The sequence below is a fragment of the Cervus elaphus genome, chromosome 16 (assembly GCF_910594005.1).
Source record: "Cervus elaphus chromosome 16, mCerEla1.1, whole genome shotgun sequence".
Taxonomy (NCBI): Eukaryota; Metazoa; Chordata; class Mammalia; order Artiodactyla; family Cervidae; genus Cervus; species Cervus elaphus.
This window is the reverse complement of record NC_057830.1, coordinates 40867434-40885752: the sequence shown is the minus strand read 5'-3', so window position 1 is coordinate 40885752 and position 18319 is coordinate 40867434. Positions and strand designations below refer to the sequence as shown.

Here is an 18319-nt window from a genome sequence, read left to right as displayed (position 1 = left end):
TACCTCGGACGAGGGGTATCTCCTCGTGACAGAATGTGGTCCACTGGAGAAGGGAATGGCAAACCACTTCAGTATTCTTGCCGTGAGAACCCCATGAACAGTATGAAAAGACAAAATGATAGGATACTGAAAGAGGAACTCCCCAGGTCGGTAGGTGCCTAATATGCTACTGGAGATCAGTGGAGGAATAACTCCACAAAGAATGAAGGAATGGAGGCAAAGCAAAAACAAGACACAGTTGTGGATGTGACTGGTGACAGAAGCAAGGTCCGATGCTGTAAAGAGCAATATTGCATAGGAACCTGGAATGTGAGGTCCATGAATCAAGGCAAATTGGAAGTGGTCAAACAGGAGATGGCAAGAGTGAATGTCAACATTCTAGGAATCAGCAAACTGAAATGGACAGGAATGGGTGAATTTAACTCAGATGACCATTATATCTACTACTGTGGCAGGAATCCCTTAGAAGAAATGGAGTAGCCATCATGGTCAACAAAAGAGTCCAAAATGTAGCACTTGGATGCAATCTCAAAAATGACAGAATGATCTCTGTTTGTTTCCAAGGCAAACCATTCAATATCACGGTAATCGAAACCTAGGCCCCAACCAGTAACACTGTAGAAGCTGAAGCTGAATGGTTCTATGAAGACCTACAAGACCTTTTAGAACTAACAGCCAAAAAAGATGTCCTTTTCATTATAGGGGACTGGAATTCAAAAGTAGGAAGTCAAGAAACACCTGAAGTAACAGGCAAATGTGGCCTTGGAGTACGGAATGAAGCAGGGCAAAGGCTAATAGAGTTCTGCCAAGAGAACGCACTGCTCACAGCAATCACCCTCTTCCAACAACACAAGAGAAGAGACTACACACGGACATCACCAGATGGTCAACACGGAAATCAGATTGTTTGTATTCTTTGCAGTCAAAGATGGAGAAGCTCTGTACAGTCAGCAAAAACAAGAGCAGGAGCTGACTGTGGCTCAGACCATGAACTCCTTATTGCCAAATTCAGAGTGAAATTGAAGAAAGTAGGGAAAACCACTAGACCATTCAGGTATGACCTAAATCAAATCCCTTATGACTATATAGTGGAAGTGAGAAATAGATTGAAGGGACTAGATCTGATAGACAGAGTGCCTGATGAACTATGGATAGAGGTTCGTGACACTGTACAGGAGACAGGGATCAAGACCATCCCCATGGAAAAGAAATGCAGAAAGGCAAAATGGTTGTCTGAGGAGGCCTTACAAATAGCTGTGAAAAGAAGAGAAGTGAAAGCAAAGGAGAAAAGGAAAGATGTTCCCATTTGAATGCAGAGTTCCAAAGAATAGCAAGGAGAGATAAGAAAGCCTTCCTCAGTGAGCAATGCAAAGAAATAGAGGAAAACAACAGAATGGGAAAGACTAGAGATCTCTTCAAGAAAATGAGAGATACCAAGGGAACATTTCATGAAAAGATGGGTTCAATAAAGGACAGAAATGGTATGGACCTAGCAGAAGCTGAAGATATTAAGAAGAGGTGGCAAGAATACACAGAGGAACTGTAGAAAAAAGATCTTCACAATCCAGATAATGATGATGGTGTGATCGCTCACCTAGAGCCAGACATCCTGGAATGTGAAGTCAGGTGGGCCTTACAAAGCATCACTACGAACGAACAAAGCTAGTGGAGGTGATGGAATTCCAGTTGGGCTATTTCAAATCCTGGAAGACGACGCTGTGAAAGTGCTGCACTCAATATGCCAGCAAATTTGGAAAACTCAGCAGTGGCCACAGGACTGGAAAAGGTCAGTTTTCATTCCAATCCCAAAGAAAGGCAATCCTAAAGAATGCTCAAACTACCGCACGTTTGCACTCATCCGACACGCTAGTAAAGTAATGCTCAAAATTCTCCAATCAGGCTTCAGAAATACGTGAACCGTGAAGTTCCAGATATTCAAGTTGGTTTTAGAAAAGGCAGAAGAACCAGAGATCAAATTGCGAACATCCTCTGGATCATCGAAAAAGCAAGAGAGTTCCAGAAAAACATCTGTTTCTGGTTTATTGACTATGCCAAAGCCTTTGACTGTGTGGATCACAATAAACTGTGGAAAATTCTGAAAGAGATGGGAATACCAGACCACCTGACCCACCTCCTGAGAAACCTATATGCAGGTCAGGAAGCAACAGTTAGAACTGGACATAGACCAACAGACTGGTTCCACATAGGAAAAGGAGTATGTCAAGGCTGTATATTGTCACCCTGCTTATTTAACTTATATGCAGAGTACACCATGAGAAACGCTTGGCTGAAAGAAGCACAGGCTGGAATCAAGACTGCCAGGAGAAATATCAATAACCTCAGATATGCAGATGACACCACCCTTAATGCAGAAAGTGAAGAGGAACTAATGAGCCTCTTGATGAAACTGAAAGAGGAGAGTGAAAAAGTTGGCTGAAAGCTCAACATTCAGAAAACTAAGATCATGACATCTGGTCCCATCACTTCATGGGAAATAGATGGGGAAAGAGTGGAAGCAGTGTCAGACTTTATTTTGGGGGGCTCCAAAATCACTGCAGATAGTGACTGCAGCCATGAAATTAAAGGACGCTTACTCCTTGGGTGGAAAGTTGTGGCCAACCTAGACAGCATATTACAAAGCAGAGACATTACTTTGCCAACAAAGGTCCATCTAGACAAGGCTCTGGTTTTTCCAGTGGTCATGTATGGATGTGAGAGTTGGGACTGTGAAGAAAGCTGAGCACCGAAGAATTGATGCTTTTGAACTGTGGTGTTGGCAAAGACTCTTGAGAGTCCCTTGGACTACAAGGAGATCCAACCAGTCCATCCTGAAGGAGATCAGTCCTGGGTATTCATTGGAAGGACTCATGCTGAAGCTGAAACTCCAGTACTTTGGCCATCTCATATGAAGAGTTGACTCATTGGAAAAGACCCTGATGCTAGGAGGGATTGGGGGCAGGAGGAGAAGGGGACGACAGAGGATGAGATGTCTGGATGGCATCACTGACTCGATGGCCATGAGTTTGTGTAAATTCGGGAAGTTGGTGATGGAGAGGGAGGCCTGGAGTGCTGTGATTCATGGGGTCGCAAAGAGTCAGAGACGACTGAGTAACTGAACTGAACTGAATAATATAACCTCAAAATATCAATACATAAATACTGACAGAAATAGAAAAGGACTAACAGCCAAGTTTATAATCGCAGTGGGAGACGATAAAGACACATCTGTCATGGAACTGGGCTCCCTGGGACGTAGTCACCTGCACCCATGAAGTACCTGAAATGCGGCTGGCTCTACAATGCGATGTGCTGCAAGCGTGAAACACACACTGGAGTTTAAAGACGTAGCATGAAAAAAAGAACAGAAAAATATTTCGTTAGGTTTTATCATGTTGATTATACACTGAAATGATAATCTTTTGGGTGTGATAAAATAAAATATATTACAGATAATTTCACCTACTTCTGCTTACTCAGCATGGCTACCGAAATCTGAATTGAGAAACCTGACCTAACTGATATGCATGAAACACTGCATTCCCCCTGATACATATTATTTTCTAGAGCCCAAGGAACATATAAGAAAATGAATATATATTGGGCCATTAGGAAAGGTTGAATTATTTCAAAGGACTGAAATAATGCAGAGTATACTTAGGGATTGCAATGGGGTGACGATTTATGTGCCCTCAAACTTCACCCTGCACGTGGAGATGATACTAGGCGGCACAGATTCTGGGAGGCGTCAGGTCAGGAGGGAATGGGCCCCGTGCTGGGAGGACAGAGAGAAGCAGGCAGTCTAGGAACCAGGAAACAGGCCTCACCAGACGTGGCACCTGCTGGTGATCTTGGGACTTCCCAGCCTGCAGTACTATAAGAAACAACTTTCTGTTGTTTAGCAGCTAGTCTATGGTATTTGTAACAGTAGCCGAAAAAGACTAAGATGGGGCTCTTCATGGAATTAAGCTAGGAATCATAAAAGGGTCACTAGAAAAACCTCCCCAGACATTGCGATGTTAAATGACATACTTCTTGAAGAATTTCATGAATAATAATTTTTAAAAACACAATGAAAATTAGAAGAGACTTTTCCATAAAAGAGAATGAAAATCTGCCTCATTCAAACTTGTGGGACGCAGCGAACTGTGTTTAGAGGGTAACTTAAAGCCTTAAACACATATACTGGAAAAGAAGGAAGGCTAAAAATCAATTAAGCCTCTAGCCTAAGAAACCAGAAAAAAAGCATAGCACATGAAACACAAGGCAGATGGAAGAAAAAGGAGCAGAAAATAAGGAAACAGAAAGCAAATATGAAATTTTTTAAGCAAAGCCAACTTTTGGCAGTCCTTTTGAAAGGACTGATAAAAATGAAAAAGCCCTAGAGAAGCTGATTAAGAAAAAGAGACAGAGCACAAATCACCAGTATCAAGGTTTTTTAAAAGGGGAGACAACACGTCTTGCAGATAAGAAAGATACCATGAACCACAGTTCACTTACTATTGGAGAGTCTGCTGGCTCGATCAATTCCTAGCAGGGGGGAAATGCTTTACCTAAACAGATCCGAGAAGACATACAAAATCAGAAATTTTTATTTGCATGAAAAATATTAAATCTGAAATAAAAGCCTCCCCACAATGAGACCAACAGTTGTTGCCAATCAATTCTTCCAAAAATCGAGGGAAGAAAACAGCAGTCTCACAGGAACTCTCGGGGTAAACAAGGAATACTCTCCACCTTGTTTTATAAGACTAGCATAACCGTGATACTAAACCCAACAAGGAAAAGAAGTACAAGAAGGTCAAATTACTGACTCTGAGGATAGATGAAATAATCCTAAATAAAACACTAACAAATACAGTCCAATAAAAGGAGAATATATTGAGATCAGGTTGGGATGGTTTTACAATCACAAAATTTTTTTAAAGTTAAATCACCATATAAAAGAAAAATCACCTGTTTCAAAATCTGCAGAAAATAAACTGAAGAAAATTTAGTGTAATAATTTTAGTTCATGACTAAGAAAAAAGTCATAGCAAACTAACAGGAGAATTTACATATTTTTATAAAAATATCTACGAAAAAGCTAATACCATAGGTGATGGTGAAATACTGAAAGCTTTTCCTCTGATAATTGTCAGGAAACCTCTGGCCCTTATTAATTAAGAGGAGAGGCATGCCTTTCCTGGGGCCAAGGAATCCAGGCACTTCCTTTGTTAGTTTCTCATTATGGTGATAAGTACCCTCTTCTGTCTTTGGTAGGGATCACCCTGTGTTTTGTAGCCTGGAATTTTAATCTTTATCTTTGCTGAGAATAACTACTTTGTTAGACAGTATATATGCGCATGCCATGTTGATTAAAACAGCTTTGCCCCATCAGAGCTTTGGTCCCCGAGTCTTTCTTTCTTTTTTTTTCTCTCTCTCTCTCTCTCTTTCTGGCTGATTCCCTGGAGCCCAGAAGCAACCCAGGGAATGTTAGCCTCTTTGCTTCCTTCCCTGTCTCATCGCCGACTCTGGACCACCAGGTTCCGGTCCATTAAAGGACCAACAAATAATGGCAAAGAGACAAGGATACTTGTTCTCACTACTTCTGTTCACCACTGTACTGGAGATCCTCGTCCGTACAAGAAAAAGAAAAGGGTTATCACAATTGGAAAGGGGGGGAAAAGCACTTATTTGCAGACATAATTGTGTATACATAAAAAAATACAATAAGAATTATTTGAAATAAATGGATTGAAGAAGTGAATATAGAAGTCACTTCTCTCTCTATATATTAAGCATTTGTAACTGCACTGAAAATATCAAGATATCTAATTAAAAATGTACAAGACACAGAGCAAACTATAAACTTCTAAGATAAATTAAAGAAGATCTAAAAAAATGGAGAGCTATATACATACATTGTATTCATGGATTATGCTGCTGCTGCTGCTAAGTCGCTTCAGTCGTGTCCGACGCTGTGCGACCGCATAGACGGCAGCCCACCGGGCTCCGCTGTCCCTGGGATTCTCCAGGCAAGAACACTGGACTGGGTTGCCATTTCCTTCTCCAATGTGTGAAAGTGAAGTCACTCAGTCGTGTCCGACTCTCAGCGACCCCATGGACTGCAGCCTACCAGGCTCCTCCGTCCATAGGATTTTCCAAGCAAGAGTACTGGGGTGGGTTGCCATTGCCTTCTCCATGGATTATAAGAACAACATTAAGATACACACACAGAGTTCACTGTGTGAGGCGATGCGTGTGTTGGGCAATCATTCCATGACGTCTATGGGCATCAAGTCATCACAATGTAGACTTGAATACACACAAACCGTATCTGTCAATGACTCCTTAGTGAAGCTGGGGTTCTAAAATCAGCTCCTGGCACCTGGTAGCTGGCAGGTGTGGAAACCCGGGTTCACGTGCAGGCTATACACACTCTTAATCACAGGTGAGACCTGAAGCAACCCAGCAACTCTCCATTTTTCTTTTTTTGTCTGTTCCCCTTGCCATTTGTGTTTAACAGACTCTCAGTATCGAGTCACCAGGGTCAATGCAGCAATAATCTTTCCCCATCTAAGGCATGCACATGTACCACCAGCAGACTTCCCAATTGCCCCGAGATAACTGGGGTGCCGCATGACAAAAAAGCAAGGAAACGCGACATTCGCCGGGACAGAGCTGCCCGACGGCAGTGCGGACTATGGTCCACCAAGGGGACCCCCAGGGGCTAGGAGCCCACACTGGGCCCCCCAGCTTGAGGCCACACTTCCCTTTCCACCATTCTGAAGGTCCTGGCAGAAGAAAGCCAGGCCATGGAAGGGGGGTGGTGTGGCCAGGCCGTGGGACTCAGGGCAGGACTGACTTGGGTCTGTGCTGGGCTCCAGATCAAGTTACCACCACGCCGGTCCCCTCCCCGAGCCAGATGCCCCAGAGCGGAAGCTTCTGTCCAGACGGGCCCCTTGGGTGGGGAGTCTGGAGGCCACAGAACCGCAGGGACCTCGAGCCTTGGCATGGACATGTGGAGAGCCAAGGGGCTCGGGGAAGGGACAGGGTCAGGGTCCTTGCAATGGACTGCCACCAAAGGCTGGACAAAGACAAGAAATAAAACAAATGTCACACCTTAATGTTGCTAAAGAGCCAAGAAGGCCCAGAACAGTGACCCGGACTGTGCCGTCCAAGGTGCGGAGGGGACGGGGAGGCTCACCCAGCACAGACTGGACGGGGTTAAACCTCCACTCCCGGCTCAACTCACAGGAACGGAGACCCCACAACAGTCGTTCCCGGCACTTTCCTTTGAGAAGGAAGAAGGGAATCACAGAACAAGCAAAGACGTCCCCGTGGGGGATTCCTGGTGCTCGAGGACCCCAGGGCCCCTCTTCGTCCCCTCGGCTGCCTGAGCCTGCGTGTTGTATATCATGGTCACCCGTCTCCGCTGAAGGGCGGGCTCCGAGGTTGTTGGAAGGTTGGCCTCAGCGAGGCTGAGCATGGGGTCCCTAGCTGCCCCCAGAGGGCTTCTGGGCAGCACACCTCCCCAGCCCACCCTGACCCCACAGCTGCCGCCCACCCCAGAAGGCCCCCTCACTGCCATCAGGGAATTAGGGGGTGCCGAGAGCTGAGGCCCGAGGGTGCTGGGGGCCTCCACGGCATCGTGTGTGCACCCCTCCCCGGCTCACGGTCCAGCTGTGGGGAGCGTGTGTACACGGCAGGGACACACAGACGGCTCCAGAGCACCGCCCGGCCAGGAGGCCCCGGAGCCCCGGGGGGAGGCCTCGGCCGGACGTCTGACCACTTCCCCCTCTGTGCCCTCGGCTTCCTCAGCACCAAGGATAACCCCACCACGGGAGGGCCTCTGAGGCCACGGCTGCTCTGCGGGAGGGGTCGTGTTCGCCTCGAATGTGCTCAAGGCACGTGATGCCCGGTCAGTCCCTAATGACCGGGCACACTCTTGGCAGCCCTGGGGCCTGCCTGCTCTTCCTGTTGGCACCGGGGTCCCTTGTGGGTGTGAGCTGGAAGTCTGGTTCCAGGCTGGATCGGTCTGCTCAGGTGACCGACGTGCCCCCAGGAGGGACAGCGTCTGGCACGGGGTGGGCCTCATCATGCTTCTCCTGATCGGCACCAGGACCGCCCTCCTTCCAGTCCCAGAGGTGGAAGACAGGGGCCCTTTCTCGGTCACCTGAACGTGTCATCTCATGGGAGTCCAGTTTGATGATATCTGGAGTGATCCAGGAGGGCCAGGGGGACAGTCACCCCGCGGTCTTTCCCCGACCTCTGGCCGCATCACCAGCTTCACTTTAATACTCGTGGACGAGGGGGCAGGCTGGGACCGCCACTGGGGTCTGACCCTGGCTTTCTCATGCCCGCCCTCCACCTGGACGACTCCCAGAGGGGACAGGAAAGTGCTCAGTCCCTGGGCAAGGGTCGGCAGGGAGGCATTTCTGCACCGTGGTTCCTGCTGACCACATCTGCACCGCCCGGGAGGAGCTGCTGCAGTTACTCGAGTGCGGTCACATGGGGCGCTGGCATAAGCATGCCTTCGACACATCCTGGACATGGTACCCTGACTGTCTCCAGTGAGCCTGGACACAGAACGCGCTGTCTGAACGAGCTGGGGCCGCAGGACCGGCTGGGGCGGATTTACCCCTCAGCTCTTGGCACAGGGTCTGGCTCCCAAGGCCTGGCTTGTTGAAGGAATAAAAGACATGTATTCATTCACAGGCCTACGCTGATGATGAGTGGGTAGATTACTCAGATCCAGCCTCTCATGGAAAACAATTAAAAAAAAAAAAAAGTATCACTCACTAAAGTTGCCGAAGACCTGAGAAGACCCAGAGGAGCAACTGCCCAAGATGGGGAGTCTAACAGAAGACCCTTCCCTCCGGATGGATTTGGACTCCCAGGAGACGACACTTTCAGATGACCCAGAAAGGGCCTCCCTCCTCCAGACCCGAGAATTACAAGGAAGGTGGTGCTGGTGCCAAGCAGGAGAAGGAGTGGGTGAGGACCCCAGTGAGTCCAGGTATATCAGCCTGTGACCTTGGCTCAATGTGGTCCTATCCATAACGCCCTCAGATGAGTGGAGAATGCAAGTGCCAAGTCTTTCTGGATAAGGGCAACTTCTTCCTAGGCTTGGGAACTGCCCCACGGGTTATGGAAGGGTGGTGGCCAGTGGGGAAGAGCGCCAGGCCCACCAGGATGAAAGACAGCTAGAGGAGAACCAGCAGAAGTGACCCCCTCAGCTTGGGATTCTGAGAGGATTAGATGGATAATAAAACTAATAAAGCTCTCCTTGTTTACAGAAATAAACCTCAAGATAGAAAGGTCCTTCAAAGGACAGGAAGCCATTAAAAAATGGACACAGCCAACTTGGAAAAGAACCAAACAGAACGTGCAGAAATAAAAAAGTGTCATAACGAGAAGCGAAAATAGAAGACACTTTTGAAGACCTTGACATCTTCAGGAAAGGGAGACATGTGGGCACAGAGCAGGAGCATGATGATAACGTATGCAGCCCCCTGCCCACTCCCTGCTCTCCAGGAAGAAAACCCAACCCTGATCTGTAACTGGATCATGTGCCAATTTCCATGGTGTAAATACTCCCGCCGTGGCCTGATTCATGTACTAAAGGGTTTACACCTGGCTGGCAGAGTTCCCAAGGAGCCAGAAAGAGCTGACTCTGGCACACAGCCGGCCTAGAGACATGGGAAGACATCGGAACCGCAACCTGAAGGGCACAGATTTCAGCCTGTCTACCTGGGACACAGGCGGAGCTGTCCTTGAGGAACTTTAAAGACAAGAGTCTTAAAACATGTCCAGAATTCACTTTATAACAAGTACACTTCCATAAAACCAAGAGAGGCCCAAAGGAAGCCAGGTGGGGTGTATAAAAGCCTTAGCGTTTAAGACTCAAGAGACATAAAAACTTTACAGCCAAAGAAATGAATGTGTAATGGTGGAATTGTGAATATAGATATGAATAGCTTTGGGACTAGACAACAGCCCCTGACACCTCACTGTAGAAGAGGCTCATGACACAGGCACTAAGCCTGGGGGTAGGAGTGAGATGGGGGCTGAAGACCACATTTTGTTGTTGTTCAGTCACTAAGTCACGTCCGACTCTTTGAGACTCCATCAATGCAACACACCAGGCTTCCCTGTCCTTCACCATCTCCCAGAGCTTACTCAAATTCATGTCCATGGAGTCAGTGATGCCATCCAACCATCTCATCCTCTGATGCCCCCTTTTCCTCCTGCCCTCAATCTTTCCCAGCATCAGGGTCTTTGCCAATGAGTCAGCTCTTCACATCAGTTGGTCAAAGTATTGGAGCTTCAGCTTCAGGCATCAGTCCTTCCAGTGAATATTCAGGGTTGATTTCCTTTAGGATTGACTGGTTTGATGTCCTTGCAGTCCAAGAGACTCTCAAGAGTCTTCTCCAACACCACAGTTCAAAAGCATCAATTCTTTGGCACTCAGCCCTCTCTACAGTCCAGTTTTCACGGTTCAGGGCAGAGCCTGATGTGAGGACCCAGCACCCAGGTTTAAGTGCTGGCTCTGCAGGCCCTGGATCTCCTTGCCCCGCCTCTCAGAGCCTCAGTTCCTTCCCTCGGTAAAGGGATCTGACCCCTGTACCACAATCCGGGTCAGGATGCCCACACAGGGTGGGGTGGGGATGGGGGTCTGCGTCCGGGATGACAAGTCCCTGAGAACATCTGGTGCTGCACTGTCCTTACATATGGAGCTGCTGAAATTAGACTTCAGGTGCCTCAAAGTCGAGAAGCCCCACCCCGATGTCCAGGCTATGAGGAGGGACCACCGCCCCCAAACTCCATGCTCATCACCACACTGAGCCAAGTCTGGGAATGCACTCGGACACCAGCTCATACCCACAAGGCCTCAACTGGAAACGGCAAGAAACATGCCCTTCCCCCCACCCCGTATCCACGGCAGCCCTGCCCAACCCCCCAGCGGGGAGGACATGCCATCACCTCCATTCTACAGACGGAAAAACTGAGGTCCCGAGTGGGGAAGCCACTTGCCTGAGGCTGCGCAGTCCCCAGGAAGTAGCTGGGCTGGGTCTGGACCCACACACGTGGCCTCAGAGTGGCTGGGCGGGGTCTGAGCCTGCCTGGGAGCTCAGGTACCCTCACTGCGTAACCGGGGGTCCTGGAGTCTGCTGTTGAGGTGGCTCCCATCTTCCAACAGGCAGCTCCTCGCTTGCTTTTCTAAAACCAACATCCACAAAGCCGGGAAAGAGATGCCGCTGTGGCTCACGCCAGCTTCGGGGAGGAATGAGGAGAAACTGCAGCCCGCCAGCCTTGGGGTACGGTGGCGAGCCCCAAACGGCCACATGAAAGCAAACTGACCTTGTACGGTTCACGTGTCTGCAGCCTTAACAATTCTGCCAAAACCGGAGTCAAGTTCAAAATCAGGGCAGCGCGGGCCTCTGTCACCTCTGGTACACAGCTGGGATTTTCCTGTGTGGCCTTATCGGCAATGACCACTGGACATAAATAATGCCCTGGCTTTGAGGTTGGACTTGAAAAATGCTGATGGGTTTCAGGTACAAGGAAACATGTTGGCCCACAAGCTGCTCTTGTCCGTTTCCTGGGAACCCTGGCCATCGGAGGGACAGGGCAGTGGGGGATGGGCGGAAGAGGCGCTCCTGCAGAAGGAAGGCCTGGGCTGCCTGCCTCCAGGATCCTTCTCCCACCATTTCCATCCTCTCTGCGTCCCAGGGGGTCTCTGACATGACACCCCTCCTGGACCCTGATGTGTGAAACTGACTTAGGGGGCCGTCTTCTGGATCAAGGTGTCAGATCCTAATTCGACAACCAGGGCCCCTCTTGTGGGTAGCTGGGGAAGCAGTTTTTAAGCTGAGTTCCTCTGGGCCCACGGTGCCTGGCAGAGGGTGGGGTCAAGTGGGTCACCTCTGGTCACAGCCAGTCGGCCAGGCTCAGCCTCCATCTGTTCTGTATGCGAAGTTATGAGCACGATTCTTCCAGACCCACCAGTCCCCGCTCTGCTGGGTGCCTGGCCCGGGGCACCCAGTGTGTGTGCGGGTCTCTGTCTGGGCTACCTCTGGGGCACCAGACAGGGGATCGGGGACTTGTGTGGACACTGCAGAGGCGGGGGGGCTTCCTTGGGGAAGCTTCTGACGGCTCCTGGGAAACAGGCCTGCACGCTCCTTGCACCTCCAAGCATGGACCAGGGTCAGCAGTTTATACATCCTGGGAGCAGGTGAGAAGCCCAGTGTGGGGCACTCCTAGACCTGCTAACTCAGAACCTGCATCCTGATGACCTCAGGGGCTTCCGTGCACCCCCCGGAACCCTCTACCGAGGCAGCCAGGTCAAGGCTTGGTCCCCGCCAGAGCACCTGCCCTGCTCAGCCCTCCAACCACGAACCATGCCTCCCCCACCCATGGCTGTACTCGAGGGGACGCGTGTGAACTCCCCCCACTACTGGGATAACTGCTCATGTGTAAAGTCTCAGCTTTGTTGCGGGATGAATGGTGCCCTCCAAAAGAGACACCCACACCCCAACTCCCCATATCTGCGAGGAGGGCTTTATTCAGAAATGGGGTCTTTGCAGATGAAATCAAGTTAGATAAGGTTACAGAGGATTAGGTGGGCCTTATGCAGAGTGACGGGTGTCTTTATAAGAGGCTGAAGAAACACAGAGAGGAGGCCGTGTGAGGGGGAAGTGGATGCTGGGGGGCTGTGGCCACAAAGCCAGGAATGCCTGGAGCCCCCGAAACTGGAAGAGCCGGGAGTGACGCTCCCCCAGAGCCCGGGTCGGGGTCCTGGTCCTGTTGACCCTCGGCTTTAGACTTCTGGCCCCCAGAACTGGGAGAGAGTCGATTCGTATTGTTTTAAGCCTCCCCGTCAACCCAGTTTGTGGATGTCGGTATCAGAAGCCCCACCTGGGGCACTCAATGTTCCGTGTCCCTAAAATCCACCAATTGATCACGACCTCAGCCAGGCTGGTCTTCCCCCGGTCATCACGGGATGTCTTCTCAACAACAAACCTCCTGACTCAGGAGAAAGGCTCGTGCTGCACACAGGGGCCTCACCTGTGTGGGGCTCGAAGCCCATGTTGCCCCGGAGCGGCTCAGCCTCACACACTCGCTGGCCCAGGGGGAGCAAAGGGGGTCACACACCTCTGCGCCCCTGTGACCTCCACACCCTGCCTGGTCACAACTGCAGACGACCAGGCCAGCAGACATCTCAGGAGGACGGACTTCACCTGCCCCCATTCCTCTTGCTTCACTGTCCTTTTGCATCCCCCCCATCCCTGCTCCTGGGCTTCCCTGGGGCCTCTCTTGCGATTTAGCCGGTAAAGAATCTGCCTGCAATGCCGGAGACCTGGGTCTGATCCTTGTGTTGGCAAGATCCCCTGGTGAAGGGAAAGGCAACCCACTCCAGTATTCTGGCCTGGAGAATTCCATCGACTCTATAAGTATAGTCTATGGGGTCGCAAATAGTTGGACATGACCGAGCAACTTTTCTTTCACTCATCCCTGCTCCTGGTCAAGCCTGTCCAGCTGGCTCTCATGTTGGGGTCCGGGGGACACTGGTGACATCTGAGGACATTGCTGGTTGTATTTAGGAATGCTGCAAGATATCAAATGCCAGCAATGCCAAGGCTGAGAAATCCCACTTTAAGACTCTTCATAATTGGGGGTTATTGTTTGAGTATCCAATGGAATCCATGGATTTCTTTCTCCCTGGGGAAGACGCATAAGCCCCAAATTCGTTTCAAAATGGGCAAGGTGGTGGGGCTGGGCTCTCTCCTAGGCTATCTTGTTCTCCAAACCCTCTCACTTCTTGTAATCAGAGCACCCCAGGAATGAGTCATCCCGGGCATCTGTCCGCTAATGGTGCTGGCTGGACCCGCGCAAACCTCGCACGCTGCCTGTGCCCGGCAGCCCCTGAATAGAGCAGGGGAAGGCAACAGGCTTCCTGGGGCCTGACTCATCTCAGGGGAAAGCTTGGGGCTGCAGCGGCCATGGAAATGCTGGTTATGATCTGAAGACACCACAGGAAGATGGCCCATGCTCAGCGCCAGCTTTTTGAAATCTTGAACCATTTAGTTTATGCAGCGGTAACAGTTTCATATAAAAAAAGGCCCAATCAGGGACTTCCCTGGTGGCCCAGCAGTTAACACTCTGCCTTCCTATGCAGGGAGTGTGGGTTCAGTCCCTGGTTGGGGAACTAACATCCCTACAAGCCTCGAGGTGTGGCCCCCCATTTTTTTTTTTAAAAAAGGTCCAATCAACTGCTGAAAAACTTTTAAGGCTATAGAACCAAATTATCACTGAAATTTGGGGTCACTGTGATGTTGTGATTTGTACTGATAACAAGAAAGATATTTTTGGTCTTTGTCCCCCACTCCTGGCACAGAGCTCCTAACTCTGGGAATTTCCTAAGTGGGGAGAGCAGTCAAGGTGTCTCTTGGTAGGTGAATGAGGTGACTGTTCCGAGAGTGCCTCCATTCGAAAGGGGGGCATTGCTTGCCAGGGTAACAAAGCACATGGTTAGTGGATTGGAACTTCCAGCCCCTCCCCCACACCACCTCCCCCCACCACGTCTGGGAAAGCCAGAAGGGCTTCTGGTTGAAGCAATCACCAACAGCCAGTGATTTAATCAACTGTGCTTGTGTGATGACTCCTCCATAAAAACCCCCAAACAGGGTCTGGACAGCTTCTGGGTTGATGAACACATGCAGATTTGGGGAAAGTGGGGCTTGGAGAGCTTGAAGTTCTGTGCCTCCCCTCCACACAGCCTGTCTTGTGCATCCCCTTCCATCTGCTGTTCCTGAGTTTATTACCTTTAACATTAAAGCTGTGACCTAGTAGGCAACATGTTTCTCTGAGTTCCCTGACCACTTGACAAATGAATAGAACCCAAAGTCGTTAGAACCTCTGAATGGGTAGCTGGTGGGTCTAGGTGCAGGTGACAATCTGGGCTTGCAAATGATGGCTGGAGTGGTGGGAGGGTCTTGTAGGGCTGGGCCTTTAACCTGTGGGGTCTGGCACTACCCCCAGATAGGCAGTGTCCACACTGAGTTAAGTTGCAGGACCCCCAGCTGCTGTCAGAGAAGTGCTGGGTCGTGCCGGGGAAACAATGCATGCATGTTGGAACCGGGAGAAGCCTCGTCACTTATTAGGACGACTTGATCTTTTCTGGTGGCCATAACCAATGTCTTTATGCTTCATGTTTATTTCAAAGTCAGAAGTTTTAAAAAAGATATGTGTGGCGAAGGATTTGATTGGACTTGGAAAGGCTCTTCTTTCTCCTTTGTGAGCATGGCCATTCCATTATTTTTTGAGCAATAATGATAGATGACTGAATATTCACATCACCAGTGAGAATTTCCCGAGTACCAGACGCTAAGTGAAGCACTTTAGCATAAGCCAGGGATGTAATGACTTGTTTCCCAGGTGGCTCAGCAGAAAAGAACCCGCCAGGCAATGTAGGACCTGGAGGGGACCCGGGTTCAAACCTGGGTCAGGAAGATCCCCTGGCGGAGGAAATGGCAACCCATTTCAGTATTCTTGCCTGAAAAATTCCACGGATAGAGGATCTTGGGGGCTACAGTCCACAGGGCTGCAAAGAGTCGGACACGAATGAGCACCTGAACACGCACAGAGTCATGCAAATAGTGTTGGTGTCTCTGTTTGACAAATGCTGAAGCTTCACTGCTGTTGTAGTTCAGTCCTCCGATTCTGTCTGATTCTTTGCGACCCCATGGACTATATACTCCATGGAATTCTCTAGGCCAGAATATTGGAGTGGGTAGTGTTTCCCTTCTCCAGGGGATTTTCCTGACTCCCCACATATTGTAAGACTAAACTTAAGAATTCTTGTTTTTTATTTCATTTCTGAAAGGACCGTGTAGGTACTTTCAAGAGGTCTTCTGCAAAACAAAGCCCTTTCGGCCAATGTGGTCATGATATCCAGGTAGGCTTTGCTGTTGTCAGTGTCACATCTCAGCCAGAAGGCAGATTCTGAGCTATTCCTCTGGCAGAAACAAAGTCACAAAATAAACCAAGAAAGACAGCGGGAAAAACAAACCACGCCAACAACTGGAAACGCGTTCCTCCTGAGACAAAGCTAGAGAAAATCCCAATATCCTTGTGGCCCAAAAACCCTCTTGGAAATGAATGTTCAGTAAGGAAGGGATGAAACATCTCAAGTTGGAAGGAGAGGCAATGCCCATGGCCAGTCTTGTCTAGAGACAGCCTGAGCGCTCAGATGAAGACACACGCCAATGTAAACCCTTTGCACACAGCAGTGATGGTCATCACCATAGTTAGTGTTTAGTCTGATGACAACCTTCCCCGGGCACCACATAAGGGAGCAGACCTGGTTCTCTTCCTCTGCCCCCACACCATTCACTCATGAAGTCAGACCAGGTGCTATCGTGCCCTGCCTGCCTGGCTGGCTCGTCCATGAGCTGTGACCACCTCCAGGGCAGGACTCCGCCTTCTCTTCTCTGTGCGCCGTGAACCTACACACAGTGGGCCTTCAGAACCTCAGGACACTCACCCCACCCCACTATAGCCAGAACCCTCCCCAGGCATTAAAACAGCTGTGGAGTCACTTTGGCCCAAGCCCTGGTTACAGATCCCTGGAGCCTACTACAGCCTCTACAGCGTGAATAATCAGGTCCTTTATACACAGATTCCCAGCTGTCAGATCTGAGCTTTGGATTCATTGTCAGCTCTGTCCCTCCTGTGGCAGCCAGGTGGGCCGTGAAGCAGACAACGGAGCTCATGAGCTGAATTTCAAGGGAGGCATTGAATGGACAGCGATGGATGCAACCTGTTGCAAACTGAGGGAGGTTCCCTGCATGTCTCAGAAAAGGCCTCTGGTGTGCAAGTGTGGAGCAGGACCCCCACAGTGCAAAGGAAACAGAGGTACTCAGGGGCAAAGGCTCTTGGCCTCTCCTGTAGCAGCTCTAGTTGGTAACTCGTGAACAGTGGACAGCCAATGTGGTCACCTGAGCGTCACTCTTATTCCCTCACAAAGCAAGAGAAAGGGGGCAGGGTGTGGGAGTACCCAGAGGGTGTGGTGGGGAGGATGAAGGGACGTGTTCTTCCTCTCTTCAGTGCAAACTGCTTCTGTGAGTCTCGGAGCTGCCAGAGGGCAGTTACCAAATCGGGTCCCCACAGCATCCAGGGTGGGCTGGGAGCCTTAGCCCTTGTCACATGAACAAGCCACACCACATGGCTTCCCTGAGTTCTCACAGCAGAATCTGGGGGTTTTGTCTGGGTACACACTTCCTTGCTGTAGCTGTGTTACCCACTGCTTTGAGCCCCACTTTTCTTTTCTAGAAAAAGGGCATCAATTGCGACCTTAGCAGGTTGCTACCTTACTCCTGTGAAGACTAATTAGGGAAATCCTACAAAGAATAGCTGGCCTTCAGAGATATCAATGAATAGCTGGCCTTAAGAGATACTGGGCTTCTCTGATAGCTCAGCTGGTAAAGAATTCTAGCTCGCCGCAGCTAGAGAAAAGCCCACACAGCATGAAGACCCTGCACAACCACAAATAAATAAACTCATTGAAAAAACGCAAAAAAAAAAAAAAAAAAAGAGAGAGAGAGATATGACCTGAATTCAGATTAAACTGGAGTCTCCAAGTGTCATCTGGCATTTCTTCCCTGAATCAGCCAAAACCCACACAGTTGCATTTCCAGGGTCAACACTTAGCCAGCGGGGCAGAAAACCCAGCCTGGTTCAAACAAGCTGACAGACAAGCAGCAGAGGACTCACGGGCAGACGGCTTCCCTCCGGTTTCAGGTGGAGCTCCGGGACCACAGCAGGAACCAGCGCTGTCAACCCCTGGGCTCAGCAGCGCCCTCATTCTCAGGCCGGCCGCTCTGCCCTGACCTGCGCAGGAAGGCCACCAACTGCCCCAGGCTGACCTCACGCCCCTCCCACTGCTGTAGCCTGACCTCACCCAGCCCCACCCCTTCCGGCAGAACCAGAGCTCCTCTTCTGGAGCGGCGGGCGCAGCGGGCGCGGCTGGTGCGGCGGTGGCTGGGCAGTGTCGAGCCGGGCCAGATGGACCCTGGGTGTCGGTGAGTGACCTCGGCCTCCGCCGGGTGGAGGGACGGGCTTGTTCCTCAGCTGCGGTCCCTGGGCGCCCCCAGGTCCCGAAATGGAAAGAAAGCGGCGGTTTCTTCGCATTTCCGCTGGCGGTTTAGCGCGCGGGTGGGGAGCGGGGGCGAGGCTTCCCCGGGCTGGGGGCGGAGGTCAGAGAAGGGGCTGGGCGGGCCGGGGGCTGAGGGAAGGGCCCGGGCTTGAGGGAGCGGGCCGGGATTGAGGGACGGGG

The 18319-nt window shown here is 50.3% G+C and overlaps 1 long non-coding RNA gene across 1 annotated transcript; it reads right to left on the bottom strand.

The window, feature by feature from the left end:
• Positions 1-10: 10 nt before the first annotated feature.
• LOC122672970 lies at positions 11-17894 on the bottom strand. Its single transcript, XR_006334548.1, has 4 exons — positions 17758-17894; positions 4498-4550; positions 3278-3329; positions 11-43 (listed from the first exon to the last, which is right to left on the bottom strand). It is a non-coding gene; the product is annotated as an uncharacterized LOC122672970 (long non-coding RNA).
• Positions 17895-18319: the final 425 nt, after the last annotated feature.